The 14,498-nt window shown below is 36.0% G+C and overlaps 1 protein-coding gene across 1 annotated transcript in view; it reads right to left on the bottom strand.

The window, feature by feature from the left end:
• Positions 1–14,498, bottom strand: part of LOC132158516 (zinc finger protein 804B) — a 107,473-nt gene that overhangs the window by 23,639 nt on the left and 69,336 nt on the right. The window lies entirely within an intron of this gene.

The raw sequence follows: 14,498 nt of genomic DNA, 5'->3' as shown, positions 1-14,498 counted from the left end.
AGGCAACCTACCAACAAGTCTTTTTTCAAAATGTGTTGTTTTGTTTTACATCCCTACAAATTATATTCTCCCCAAGGCTTTACAAATCATTCCCAAAATTCATCACCCCCACAGCCACCCTTTAAAAATGTAACCCTAAATTTAGTCTCACAGATGTATGGTGGAGTGAAACGATAGAGCAAGAGAGCTGAGAAGAGCCACTCTGTGCATCTGTCATTTTAACATGCGCCCCGTCCCTGAGACTCAAAACAACAGATGTTAACTCTTAATTACTTTTAGATGCGTTTTGCATCAGAATTAGTTACACGTGTTCTGCACTTACTCACCACCCATGCCAGACAGACCCAGTCATGGGGTTGCAAAAGGCAGAACATTGGCTGAGTGATCTGGCAACCACATGCCCTCTGCCACAAACACAGCATCATGTTCCCAGGATGCGCCAGGCCCACAAGTTTCATCTCCATTAGCTTGAACAAGTTACATTCAACAGCAAGGATGAATCTTATCAAAAAATGTCATATAGTAGTAGCCAATATGCATTAGTAGTTTCATTTGTATTGAAAGTTTCCATGTATACATGCCATGCCACTACTGTGTCTGCTTTACTCCTGAATCTACTTTTGCAAACGTAAGTGTTTTGTAACAGTACAGGCCAATAAATTGATGGAGCATTTCTATCTTCTTAATGCTGCTGTCTGGGGAGCTACAAAACACTCTCTCTTACAAGTCAAAGCAATTTAAATGTGCACTCTCAGTCATTTAGTCTCTCATTCTTTCTCGCTCTTATTTCATTTATACCACAGGTTGAAAAAGGAATATGATGTATTATGTAATTTGTTTGAAAGCTAATCCTGTCCTTTTTCAACTGACAAGCAATTGATTTTATGTTAAAAAGAATTAAAACATATAACCGGAGACACAAATAAGTAAGGTCTTTAGATCTGTGAAGACACACACAAACATGTTTACTTAACTCTATACTGTAAATGAGGACCTTCCATAGACTTTTGCTGTTTTATATTCAGTTTGTACTATAACCTAACAGAAAATGTATGTATGATTACAATTAAAAGTAAATATTATATTTGTTTTACATAAATTTTCTATTTATACATAAAATATGTCTACAAATAAGGTTTTGCTCACTCATATTAATTTGTTCACTGACATCTTTTCTTATTCGAAACATGGAAAATCAATTGCCAAGTGTTTTACCTTTGCCTGGAAAATTAGCATTTTGCATGAATAAAATTATATCTATTTGGAAAAAAAATTATTTTAGCTTTGAGATAAAATATTCATGTTAATATTTGGATTTACATTTTTTCATGTTAATTTTAGTTAAAGTGTTATTCGTTTTGTGTTGTGTTTGTGTCATTTTTATTCGTTTTAGTTGTCTCTATAGTTTATTTCTGTTTTAGTTTGAGTTATTTTAGTACATGAAGTTAAACTAAATTAAAATGAAAAAATGTGGCATTGTTAACTAGGTGATATAAAATAAGTTTAGTTTTTTATATTTTATTTTATTTTTGTTTCATTTCAGTATGTTATTTTGCGTATGGCAGGAAATCCACGGCAACGCGATACAGTTCATCAATGGTGGCAATGAAAGACAAAAATTAAAGGGAGCGAGTTTAGAAAAAGAGAGTTTTTGTGAGATATTTGTGATTCTTAGAAAAATGGCATGTCATTAAGGTTTATTAACCCAATTCTACCTGAACTTGACATTTGGGAAGTGTGTGTGAATCAGTGCAGAATCATCACTCCAGGAACAAATGATGAATGAGTCATTATTCTCATCAAAAAAAAAAAATCATTATTCTAAAGATTTAATAGCAATTTATGCAGGGGCCTGCTTACATTGTTTATTTTTATATTGTACCATGTTACACACATGCAGAACAATAATATTCCACAGTAACACTGCATTGTATGATGCCACCTGTTGGAAGACTATGGCTCTCCTAAGCGTGCAACCCCTGCAGAAATGCTCGCGTGTGGCCCGGGAGGCTGTAGATGTGCGAGACAGGCTGATCTCACGCTGTTTCTCTCATTCTCAGAATTCTCCTCGAGCATCTGACTCTCAGATCTGTGAACTCAACTGCAATTGCTTCTGCTTTCCAACTTTAAAACCACTAATATTATTACTGCTTTATGAGTGCCCGAAATAAATGCAATGCTACAGCAGGAGATCTAACATTAATACAAAATATGCCTCATTTCTGAGCATTTCTAAGAATGTCATTCACAGGTGCCAACTTCATTAATCACTAAGTGCCCATAATAAAAATGAAAAGCCAGTTCTGAATAAGTGAATATGGAACGAAAGCACGTGCAGAGAGATGTGAGGCCGGATGGTTGTGGAGCTGAAGGTCTAATTAGGGGTTTTGTTGGTTGAACTGATGGAAAAGGGGGAGGGAGGTGGGGGTTCAAAGCGCTACTATTCAACCTTTGTAGAGGAGAAGAGAACAAGGTGACACCCACATCTATAAAACAACTACTTAGATATCCCACTTTAATCCCCCGTTACAGAAAGAGAGAGAGGCTTTTCTCTGCCTGCTCACTGACCTTAACAGCTCTCACATTCAGCACATTAAACACAGGTTGACAGCGAACAGAGCGCCGGGTCTAGCAGTTCACCCATTAAAACAAATTCTCTCTCGCTTGCTCTCCCTCAAGCACAAGTACAAACACCTGGACTGAAATCTCACTGAGCAACTTTTAAATTCGGCCTGTTTTCCATGTCAGTTCCATGCTAATTAAACAATAATGTCTCTCACTCTTTTTCTCCTAACTCTCCTATCCCTTTCTGGCACAGATACTGATTGCTTGTGTCGTTTGAAACGTTTTATGTCTTCATGTGAATTAAAAAGAGAAGAATTTCCATAAGCCATTAAGTTTTATCTTTAGTCTAATTTTGGGTGTTCAGAAAGGACAGATAATCAAAAGGCATTTTTAAAATCTTTGACAAGGAAATATCACATCAGTTCTGCTCCTCAAAGAATGTGTGAAAAGAATTATTCAGAGCGAACAAAGTCCCAGTTAATGAATAACACTTTACAATATCTTTCATAAGGCCAGTTGGTTATACTCAGACAGACAGACTGATGTGTCTATATCAAGGAAAGTTTCCTCTGTCTAATGGACATCCAGTCTGCAGCTCTCCTACTGTTAAACTGCAGGAACTCCCTTCTACTGAAACATTTTCCCTGGTTCACAGTGACCCCCTGTCGGCATCATCTTCCACATCTGGGCACCCTCTGAATCATAATGCCTATTCAGACTCATGAATCCAAACCTATACCACTAGACTAACTCATCTTATATTTGAATGAATGAAAACTACCATACTTTAACTACAAAGTTTAAAGGGTTCCTTTCTGGTATAAAAAGTATGTATTATATATTGAGCAGTATTCAATATACACCATGATTCAAAAGTTTCAGCTCAGTCAGATTAAAAAATAAAGTAAAAATTCGGATAAATAAATAAAGTAAAGATTCGGAGACAAATTACAGGGAAGCAAAAAATGACTTCAGAAAGCTGGCAACATCATAATGTTACTTTTACACAGAGATTGGTAGGTCTTAAACCTATAAAAAAATATATGGCCCCATCCCGCACGATTCCCCATCCCACCTCAGACTACCAAATAATTTCACGAAACATTATGAAAAATGTATGCTCTTTTATTTAAAAAACCTACAGGGAAAAAAAAAACACCTGCATCACTTGAAACATTGAAAAATAGCTCAGAGAGAATAACTGTTATTCAGCCTGTTGTTTTTTTTTTGTGAGTTTCATGCTGTCACCTAAGGCACAGGACACACACAGGCATTTCTTTCTCACCAACAACATTAAAGGGTTTCTCCACCCCAAAATGAAAATTTTGTCATTTTCACTTACCCCCGTGTCGTTCCAAACCTGGGTAAGTGATTAATGACAAAATTTTCATTTTGGGATGGAGAAACCCTTTAATGTTGTTGGTGAGAAAGAAATGCCTGTGTGTAAAAACTCTGTCACCAGACAAGGCAGGTCCACAAAGAGGACATGTCCAGGGAAAAGAGGACGTATGGTCACCCTACATTTAGCTTTTGAATTACCAGCACCTGCCTGGGTCTGTATGACTTCATCTATGGCTTTTCTCTTCCCTTTCACAGACCGCTCCATCTTCCATTCTAAGTTACGCCTTTGGCTGTTTACTGTTTTATATATTTATGCCCCATACTTTGAACCCTCTGCTATAACTCAAGAAGAATTAAAGATATCTTAAGAGCCGTTTAGATACTGGGTTTTAACAAACTTTCCTTGTGGCATCTTCATTTTTAAGGCCCTATATTGCTCAGTTCTAGAGATATTGGAATTTCAATAAGGCTCCAGGGGTAAACTGTTAAACTGTGCTGGTCAAAAATGTGGGTCACTTTGCAAAAATGTGATGCTTCTTTTCTTTTAAAGAGGATTGTCTGAAGAACAAATAATGTTGAAACTATAAATGTATCTTGTTTCCTTCTGTCAAAACAACTGCATTGAATGTTGAATGTAATCTACATAAAAAGGATACTAATACAGTACATTCTAATGCTTAAATTCACTTGTCTCATTTAAAATGATTATTTTAGTTTTTAATTCATTTAAACAAAACTATCTAGCATTTAAATATCAGCCCTCAAAGTGCACCATTAAAAAAAACTGAATAATATATTTTTTAAGTAGTTGGTCGCTCTTCTTGATGTTCTGTAGCTATTTTATGCTTTTCACCCTATAATTTTGCCGCAAGATCATAGCAGAGCAAAACATTCTTTGCAACTTTGAATGCCCCGGATCAAGGCTACATCACTGGAGTTTCTATGCAAGTGTGCACGTGTCTGAGCGATAGAGTTGTGAGATGCCTTCCAACCTGTGTGGTGAGTGAGCGTGCGTGTGTGTGTGTGTGTTCTCGGATGCAGACTAGGAATTTCAATCATTTCTCTCCTCCTTTCTCTGCCCATGCAAACAACCAGAACAGAGAGAGGGGCAGTGTTCCAGTGCAGCAGACAGACAAAGAGAAAGATCCCTGTGGGTCTCAAATTAAATTCCTATCATGTCAGGGCAGGAACAGGATTCAATACTGTTTATTGGCATCTCTTGACTAGAGGGAAATTAAATTCCACTGGTTTGTTTCATCATGGACAGCAGGTTCAGGCCTCTGCTCCCTCTCTTCATCCCTCACTCCCTCTCTTTCATTGGCTTTGGGTTAAGTAGTGAGGGCCCAGAATTGCCCCTAATTTCCCTAGTAATTTGTCTCTCTGTGTGTTAGTGTTTTTCATCTTGTGTGTGTGTGTGTGTATGTCTCAGCCGGCTGAATCTCCTATAGACGGCAATGGTCTCTCTTGACAAAATCATATAACATTATCACAAATTTATAAAGAAAAAAACTGGCCATTATCTCCAGACTAGATCAAAGGAATGAGCACAGTGGCTGGTTCTACCTTGACTGGATTTATTTTCTGTCATTTCTTCAAAACCTGATCAAATCTCATCCCGAATGCTTAGACCTCGGATAAAAGAGGCAGATTTGTGCCACCGCCTATGACAGAGCTTTACAAAAAAAAGATATTGAACAGTGTGAGCATGAGTAAGAGAAGAGAGAAACATGGTGAGAGATGGTGATGAAAACAGGAAAACATAAAAAGAAAGAGGCCAGATCTGTGGTGCAGGGATGTCATCCCATTTGTGCTCAAATAGGAAATGCATGTTTGATTCTGGCTTACAACATGCCCCAGTTGCATGTAGTTCTATACAAGTTTGGGGTCAGTCAGATTTTTTTTTTTATTGAATTATTTTATTTTTCAAGGATGCATTCCATTGATCAAAAGTGACAGTAAAGACTTCTATTAAATACTTTTACATTATTAAAAATGGATAATTCAAATAAATGCTGTTCTTTTTAACTTTTTATTCATAAAAGAATCCTGGAAAAAAATGTATTATGGTTTCCACAAAAATACTAAACAGCACAGCAGTTTTCAACATCAGCATGATTTCTGAAAATTTTAAATTGTAGTAATAAATATTACTGTTTTCACTCAGTTTTTGGAGTTTATGGAGCCTTGGTCAACATAAAATAATTATTTCAAACATTTTCACAATTCTTACCAACCCCCAATATTTACTGTATATACTAGTGTGAGATAACCACTGAAAATGCAACTTTTTAAGTTTTTTACTAATTTAGCATATAACAATTGTCTTAAAAATGTCACATTTTTCAAAGTTCTTAGTATTTGGTTTGTCCCCCATTTTCTATACAAAGCAGTTCACATAGTGTACATCATAAATGCATGTACTGACCTAGATATAGTGGAGAAATACAAATATTTTATATTCATCTAAAATCTGAGGATTACTTTGTTTTAAATTCGTCAAAATCCTAAACCTTTATTTCCAGATTAAAATTAGATTTTCACTACAAAACAGGAATTGAGAAATGAGCGTGGTGCTTACTGTAAGTGTGATGTGTTTACATCGTGGGTTACAAATGCTTTCCCTAATGTACGCTAATGTATCAGTATCACAGTGATATATACTGTGCATAAAAAGAGAGATGAGGGAACAGAGGAAGCCAGAGAGCAAGAGAAAGGGACTATTTAAGTAAGATGTAGTAGAGCGGTTGGCCCACATGCCTGGATCTGTGATGTACTTACTGAGTGGCTTGCATAGGCACGACCATCTGGCCCCAGCTACAGGCAGACTGATGACTACTGCACTAACATTCAACCAGATGTGCTTCACATGGCCTGCACAGGGGCCCATTCTCTCTCACTCACACATACACACACGAACACGTAAATGTATAAAAATATATCTAGAAAAACACATCATAGAGACAATAGAATAATACACACATTTTCTGAGCCCCCTGATGTGTCTAACTATAGCTGAGAGTCTATGTGCTTGGGGCGATTGATTGCAGAGAAAAACCCAAGATGCAGGAAATGAACCAATTATTCACCAGCTTAATATACCTCACAGGGGTGGCTCAGCATGTGTGGGTGTCTCCGAATGTGTGTGCGGCAAGCTCCCTCCAGTTTGACCTTCTCTGTTCCTGATCACATCGAAACATAATAATGTTGTACGGTGTACACAAACTCAACACATATGCACAGATCAGATCAGCAATTTACCACAAAAGCAAACTCGTGCATTTGGCTAGAGTTCAGCACAACTGGCACAGAAATGAGATGAAAGCTTCATAAGCATCAGTTAAGAGAAGCCAGATGGCTTTCGATCATTTGAGCTAATCACATGACCTACTGTAGTATACATGGGCTTTCCTACAGTTTGAGGCTTTTGGTGCTGTGCCTGTTCAATTTTATGCATGCCTGCTGTTAGTACGGTCTAGGTGACGCTGAGGGGCCTTAAAGAAAGATCAAGACTGTAATGCTAAACTAAAAGCTGTGCTCTGGAATAGCAGAGCTTCAAAGAAATGAATGAGAGTAACAAAGAGAGAAAGAGTCACGGAGAAGAGGTCTCCTTATAGAAGACATTTTGTCTGAAGTTAAATTTATTCTGTCAGTGGTCTTCAGATAAATATTCACATTCAGAAGTGAGAATAAATTGTGGAAATCATTGTGTAAATGGTGAGATTACAAACACACCCAATATGTTATGATAGCTGTCAAGTATAGTAAAGATTACAAGACCACTCAAATGCTTGATGTTCTTTGTGTAGATGTACTTAAGACAAATAAGAGTGGCAAAGATAGGAAAAGGAAAAACCAGAAGGAAAAAAATATATAAAACGTGTGAAATCCCAACTTTAATTACTCTAAAAATGGCAGTGTACCCTAGTAAAAAAGTGACATATTTTAAATTTTTTTTTCTTAGTAATCATAGTTCAGATCTATTAACATATTTACTGACATATTCCTCCAGAATTATAATTCAACTTTATTTGGAGTTCTACTTGTTTAGATATATTTACTTTAGGCAAAAAAAAAATATGATTCTTAACTCTGAAATAATTAAGAAAAATTCATGATATTCAAAGAAATGGATGCATGAAATGGAATTGCATTCAAAAGTATTTTTTAATGAATTCAGATTCTAGATAAAATAGATTCCGATAAAATAAGAGGGTCAAGACTCTCCTACTACTAATTCCTCCAGCACAGTCTGATACGCTGATGATGAAATATTGCTTTCTGTGGCTGACATTCGTATTGCTTATCTTTCTCTGGCTGATATTTGTAATGCTGATCTCTCTGTGGCTGGAGGTCTTATTGTTGACCTTTCCGCAGCTGATCTTCATATCACTGATAAAAACGAATAAAGAAACGCAGCACATTATAACAGCAAAATAAAGACACAATAAAACACTTTCTGTGTGCCTGTGTGCATTATGAATTAGAGTGGATCCTATTGACTCATTTGTCATGTGAATTACTGTATCTGCTCCCCTGCTTATGGTTTTCTAAATAAGGAGATAATCAAGCCAAGCAGTAATGACAGAGATCAGTCCAATGCAATTAATCTGGTCCAAATGATTAAGTAAGGAGCCTGTTCCACCTGTTAACAGACAGGAAAAAAGACCTGCCATCACCAAGTCCTCTAGAATATAATCAGCTGGATCTCTTGCTCTCTTTCTCTTTCTTTCTCCCTCTCTCCTCCTTTTATAGAGTCACAATATGTGGGCCTAATTAATAGGATTTCTGATTAATTTCGAGCTTCTGCTGCAAAGAAAAAGATTGATAATTATGTAGAGAAAAGAACATGGGGCTCAGAAATGATGAATTCGAAAAGGAAGGAAAGGATTCACTGCCTAAATGATACAGCACCACATGAGCAATAACTGTATTTATGTTTAATCTTCCTTAGATGGCATCTGAGGGGTCTGATACCTCTTGTTTTTTTTTTTTTTTGCACTGTAAGAGCCTAAAGAGCTGAGCCTCCGGCGAATACTGCCCCAAAGAAGAGATGCCAAATCTGGGTTAACTTTTTTAGTGCCCTCCTTTTTTTTTTTACTGCCCTTCCTGTCAAAACACATCAGAGTTTAGAATCACCATTAAATTTTTAGAAGCATTTATTGTTTTAGCTTTTAGTGGGTGAGTCCCAATCCCATATCTTCAGAAGTGGAGCTCAAATGGTCTGCAAACTATTTAGTACTTCAAGCATTAAATCACTTAAAAATGGTTCTTTCATGTTTCACTGAAAACAAAGAGACAACCTATTAAACATATCAAAGTGCTCTCATTTATATATATATATATATATATATACAGTGTTGGGGAGTAACTAGTTACATGTAACGGCGTTACGTAATTTAATTACAAAATTACTGTAACTGTAATTAGTTACAGTTACTAAGAAAAAATGAGTAATTAAATTACAGTTACTTATGAAATTTTTTACGATTACAAAAGGAATTACATTTGAATATTTACACACATCCACATACAGATTTAACTGATTTCTTTCCCAAATTGCACTGACTATTCTGAGACATACCGCCCTAATAATTTCCGGGATGCGGAAATGCAGTCTGGTTCATAGAATCCAATCATAAAAACGAAATGCCTAACGCAGACGGAATGTGCCACATTTTGGATGACTAAATCAAAAGTAGGTCAGTACACTTGAATCAAAACATGACATCGACTAGTGTCTGTTAATATAAAGCCCCAAAAATGCAATATATGACTTGAACCAGGGACGTGCGGTCAGGGTAGGCAGGGTAGGCAGTGCCTCACCAAAGGAAATGCTGACATTACATTTATTAATTCCAAGAGCTTTATTAATTCACCACATTATTAATTGCATTAATTTTATTCCCAATATAATTTTTTGTAACAAAAATTTTCAGGAATACACATAATATACTCATTTTGCCATTGTTTGCTCTTAAAAACCGTTGTTTCATGCTGTCTTGAATTATCAACATTGAGGCAGAGACCGAGCTTGCACTTTAAAGCTGTACTGCTGACGCAATGTTTTCTGACTGTAGCCTGGTGCGCCGTCACCAGACCAAAAGTGTGTGTGTGTGTGTGTGCGCCGTGGCTGTCTGTGCGCGTTTGCGCATTTTGATGGAGTGACTAGGCTGCCGCGCCGCCTCCTTCTCTGTGTCCCGCACAAAACATTTGTTTGTTGTATAAGTCATAAGATAGATGTGTCCATTAATTTGATTATTATATTTGATTGTGCATTAGCCTCACATGACTGACTTTGGTGAATGCAGGCAGCGATCTGATGATGCCTAAAATGAACTGGGGTTGCTAAATTAACTGAATGAATATATGAACATATATTCCACACATTGATAGGTCACAGCCTACCCATGACAAGATTTCACCGCACGTTACTGACTTGCACATTCTGCGTGTCTGTGGAAATCAGACGCGGACTGGACACGGGGAGAACCGGGACAATTCCCGGTGGCCTGGCAGCCGATTTTGCCCCACTATTTAATATCATTATTGTATAATTGCCTGCCGAATGTAATAAAGCGATCATTTGCGAATCCGCCATTTGATAATTAAATCTCTAACAAGTCAACAAGCTCTCCGCGCCTCCGCCAAACGGTTTGGATCGGACTCAGAGTAATCAATGAGAGAGAGAGAGAGAGAGAGAGAGAGAGAGAGAGAGAGAGAGAGAGAGAGAGAGAGAGAGAGAGTGAGTGAGTGAGTGAGTGAGAGAGTGAGAGTGAGAGTGAGAGTGAGTGAGTGAGTGAGTGAGTGAGTGAGTGAGTGTAGGGTGGCCTGCTGGAGCAGAGAAGCAGAACTTCTGTCAGTTTCATCTGTAATGATGCGTTTTTGTCTGTTTTTTTTTTTATTTTATTTTATTTAATCAAGCAGCAGAACGTTGCTCATCAGTCATCACTCAAAATACTATATAAAGGACATCATTATTATCTGTTGTAATGTTACAGTAGTAATTTAGCTGAAAAAAAATTCCGATATTTTTTTTATAGGTTTAGGGGGAGCTACGACAGACAACAACACAACCCTTATGAAAATTAACATTTTAATATTTAACTATAAATCCAGAGAAAATGGTTACTATTGTTTAACTGTGATAACCAAAAATGTAAAATTATTTTACAAATGTATTTATGTAAAAATAAATACAAATCCATTTGCAAAAAAAAAAAAACAAGGTTATTTTACTTTTATATAGGCTAATAAAAGCAGGGTTAATTTTTTGTAGGGAAAAACATGACTCGTGTACAGTATTAGGATTTTTCTATAAAGATATTGTAGTATTGTAGAGTATTGTATTGTAAAGTATAGTTTTGTTCAATCTTGAGTATTAAAGTCATGAGAGAGATGGATAACAGGGCAAAATAAAGAGACTGAAGAGAAAAATGGAAGTGAAGGTGCAGTTCAGGAGAGAACTTTTAATTATTTTGCATGTCCCCAAATTAAAGATTTAAACCTTTTTTATGTCAGGTCCATACAAAAAATTGTTTTGTCCATGAATTTGTTTGTATGAATTTTCCAGTCTGAATTTTTTTTCCCAGTCCGCCCCTCCTGTAAATTGATGGCAAAGACATGGTTTCATTCACTACACATTGGCCTACTGAAGCTCGCAGTGTTTTCAACTTCTGCTGCCTCAATATAGGAGTACACGAGCACATAAACATAATTTCTAGAAATGCTCTGTGTCACTTCATGTGCATTTTACTTATTTTGAGAAAACTATCATCATATACAGAGAAAGCAGTTTAAAAAAAACACCAATGTTTCAGGAGTTTATTACACAGAATACGTCACATGCTTATTAGATAACTGTATTTAAGTTGATGTATATGCTTTTATTGATTATTCTTTAATTTTCACAAATTTAGAAAAGTAATCAAAAAGTACTCAAAAGTAATTAGTTACATTACTTTAATAAAGTAATTGAAAAAGTTACACTACTATTACATTTTAAACAGGGTAACTTGTAATCTGTAACCTATTACATTTCCAAAGTAACCTTCCCAACACTGTATATATATATATATATATATATATATATATATATAGAGAGAGAGAGAGAGAGAGAGAGAGAGAGGAGAAAAGAACTCAAACATATAAAGACTCTTATGATTACACATACTGAGAACAATTAAAAATGTTTACAGCATATGGTCAAACAGTGTGTAACCAGTTTTTACCTATGAAATACAGTATATGTGACAAGCTCGGAAGGAACATTTATCTGTGCATCACCAACATGCCTCTCTGGGGACATTTTAACCTCATTACGAAGAATTGCGTAAAGCCTCAGTTATCCTCAGACTTGGTTTTGGAGGATTTCTGTTAATCCCCAGTTGTCTTTGGATCTTTTTTGACAGCTGTGGCTGTGAAAGTAGCACCAACCCCGGTTACCAATCTAAGGACTCATTTAAACCATAGGGAATATACATGATACACATAGGTTTAGTATTTCATATTATTGTATCTTAAACTGTAAAAAAAATATCTATATATATTTTTATTGAAAAAGATGGGAAATATGCTAAAGTAAGAAGAATCTGTTAACTGTAAAATACCCTACCATATACCATGGAAAACTGTAAATGGTTTCACATCAAATTATATGTACCTTTACAGTAAAATACTGTAAAATGTATGGTTTTTGGAAGAAATTACCACTGAAAAATTGTAAAGCAGAAAAGTACATTCTCAGAATGGACATTCTTCTTTTTTAATTTTTATCCATAATGTACATTGTTAATATGTTAATACATATGTTAATATGTTAATACAATGTTAATACATTTTTTTATTTACCAAAAAAAGCCCTGAATTTCAAAGCAGATGGTTGTAGAAGAAAAATCCAATCAGTCCAGTGTTTATTTACATGCTGTGATGCAATAGAGATGTTTGAGTGACTTTCAGACACCTCACATTTGTTCAGTATTAACCCTCTGATAAGCAATCATTAGTAGATCAGCTGCATGATACATGATAATTCATGAACATCCGCCCTCTAAATTGCTTTTCAAATATGAGAAATTGAATGTGTTGGTCATTTATGGTTAATTTGTTAATTAGGCTGCTGTTGAAGGATAATATAATGAAACAATTTGTTTATGTATTTAAACAAATACTTCTCATTACGGTCAACATATAGCACGCTTCTTACTCATTAATGACAATTACATCAGTTTAGGGGGTGTGCAGGCATATACGTGGGTTTGTTTTTCTTGACAGCCCTGTTATGTTTCAACATCAGCGTCTCTGCTCATTGTGCTCCTGTGAGTGTTTGTTTGAAGATGTGTCAAGATGTTTGCGTGAGTGTGCCTGTGCAAATGAAACCTTTCACGTCTAATTACTGTGGTTGAAGTAAAATGGTGATTTGCATGCTGGAGCTGTCATATGCACTCTGACACCGAATATGTTTGGCTCTTTAAGTGCTTTAGCATAATACATGCACGACTGGAGAAGGAATGAGACCTGACTGACAGAAGTGTTGTACAAACCTTCTTACTCCATGCACACACTTCGTCTGATGCTTCCCCTCAACATGAATTTGCCTATGTGACTTTTAGATATTTTCTGTAGCCTTCATAAATTATACTGCACATCTCTGATAGGCTACCTAAATTGTCAAGTCATTGTTCTTCCACATCTTCAAAGATTATTTCTTCATATGTTTCCCTACAGGTTTTTACAACTTGTATTACCAGGAGCATCAGTTTGTTTATGAGCGCTGTCCTTTCAGCACCACACAAGAACTTGTAAAACAGATCAGCACCATGGACAGCTCCATTATTCCAAAGCAGTCTTTTAAGGGGTATTCAGACTGACAGCGAAAATACAATTTTCATTGACTAAAACTAGACTAAATGTCTTCAGTTTTTGTCGACTAAAACTAGACGGAAATAGTCATGGATAATTCTGACTAAAATACTCACTTGACAAGTTTTTTTTTTAAACTTGACAAGACTAAAAAGAGCATGAACATGACTAAAACTAATAAAAACTAAAATGACAGCTTCGCACAAAAACTAAAATTAAATAAGCATTAGATGCCAGGTAATCTAAATGTTAAGGTGGGGGAAAATAGCACAGGCTATTACATATTAAATATATATCCAATGTTAGCCGATATTAAAATGTGTATAACAACAAATAAAAAAAATCTAATTCCACTCATCTTCGTCACATTGCCAGACACAACCAAATAACATCTCCAACAATCACAGGCTTTCATGTTGCCCCAAATTTCATTTGTATTTTTTTTATAAATATGAGACATGAAATATATCTGGAGACATAACACAAAACGACCTCTTTTAAACAATAATAGCACATTTGTATCTATTCAGAATACTTGAGGCCGTCTCAGTTAACATGGTTTGTCAGGAAGAGTAAACGTGTTCTCAAACAGCAGCTAAAGGATTTAGAAATGGCTGTGCGATTAACTGATGCCTTCTGACACAAATCAGGAACCAGACAAATGAGGACAATCTGACCTACATGTCTGATTTTAGATTAGATGTGTCCAATCAGGACAGAGCAACCACATGCAC

Source organism: Carassius carassius, chromosome 15 (assembly GCF_963082965.1).
Source record: "Carassius carassius chromosome 15, fCarCar2.1, whole genome shotgun sequence".
NCBI lineage: Eukaryota > Metazoa > Chordata > Actinopteri > Cypriniformes > Cyprinidae > Carassius > Carassius carassius.
This window is presented reverse-complemented; position numbering and strand designations above follow the sequence as displayed.